Source organism: Rhinopithecus roxellana, chromosome 2 (assembly GCF_007565055.1).
Source record: "Rhinopithecus roxellana isolate Shanxi Qingling chromosome 2, ASM756505v1, whole genome shotgun sequence".
Taxonomy (NCBI): Eukaryota; Metazoa; Chordata; class Mammalia; order Primates; family Cercopithecidae; genus Rhinopithecus; species Rhinopithecus roxellana.
Genome location: NC_044550.1, coordinates 153,916,325 through 153,917,716, shown reverse-complemented (window position 1 = coordinate 153,917,716; position 1,392 = coordinate 153,916,325). Strand labels below are relative to the sequence as shown.

Sequence of the window (1,392 nt, the reverse complement as noted above, 5' to 3'; positions counted from 1 at the left end):
TGTACACTTATGTACCCACAGAACTTGAAATTTTTTTAAAAAAAATTTAATGGACAAAGGACATGAATGTTTTCCAAAAGAATATATACTAGCAGCTAACAAACACATGAAAAAATGCTCAAAATCACTAATCATAGGGCAAATGCAAATTAACACCACAATGTGATATCATCTCACACCAGTCAGAATGGCTATTATTCAAAAGTCAAAATCAATAAATGTTGGCAAGGATGCAGAGAAAAGGGAATGCTTATACACTGTTGGTGGAAATGTAAATTAGCACAACCTCTATGGAAAACAGTATGGAGATTTCTCAAAGAACTAAAACCAGAACTACTATTTAATCCAGCAATCCCACTACTAGGCATCCAACCTAAGGAGAAGAAATAATTATATGAAAAAGATACCTGATCCTTTTGTAGTTCATGAGCATGATGATTGGGTGTTCACATACATACACGAGACGTGTCACCCTCGAACCTTGTGGCGATGGAATATTACCTGTCTGACATGATGAAAATTTAAAAATTTTTACAAGTTTAAAAAGATATCTGCACTCATATGTTTATGATAGCACCATTTATAATAGCAAAGATATGGAATCAACCTAAGTGTCTATTAATCGACGACTGGAGAAAGAAAATGTGGTGTGTGTGTGTGTGTATATATATATATATATATATATATATATATATTTATGTGAATACAACTCAGCCATAAAAAAGAATGAAATCATGTCTTTTACAGCAACATGGATGGAACTGGAGGCCACTAACTTAAGTGAAAAAACTTAGAAAGAGAGAGTCAAATACTACATGTTGTCATTTGTAAGCAGGAGCTAAACAATGGGTCCACATGGACCTACAGAGTGGAATAACAGACACTGGAGACTCCAAAAGTGGGAAAGTAGGAGGGGGGTGAGGAATGAGAAGTTACCTAATAGATACAACATACACTATTCAGGTGATGGTTACACTAAAAGCCCAGACTTCACCACTCCACAGTATATCCATGTAACAAAATTGCACTTGTACCCCCTAAATCTGTTTTTTAAATAAGAAGGGGGACAAACCCAATATAACTGGCATCCTTAGAAGAAGAAGGGTACTGCATGCACAGAGGGAAGACCATGTGAAAAGGCAGAAAGAGGCGAGCCATCTGTAAATCAAGGGTAGCCATCTACAGAACCCAGGATAGAAGCCTCAGAGGAACCCAACCTTGCTGGCACCTTGATCTACAACAAGCTTGTGCAACCTGCATGTGGCCCACTGGCTGCATGTGGTCCAGGATGGCTTTGAATGTGGCCCAACACAAACTGATAAACTTTCTTAAAACATTAGCACACTTTTTTGAGATTTTTTTTTTTTTTTTTTTTTTTTTTAGATCATCAGC

General features: G+C 36.8%; 1 non-coding gene across 1 annotated transcript; it reads left to right on the top strand.

Moving 5' to 3' along the window:
- The first annotated feature begins 410 nt into the window (after positions 1–410).
- LOC115896283 lies at positions 411–511 on the top strand. Its single transcript, XR_004056185.1, has one exon. It is a non-coding gene; the product is annotated as a small nucleolar RNA U13 (small nucleolar RNA).
- The last annotated feature ends 881 nt before the right edge of the window (positions 512–1,392 follow it).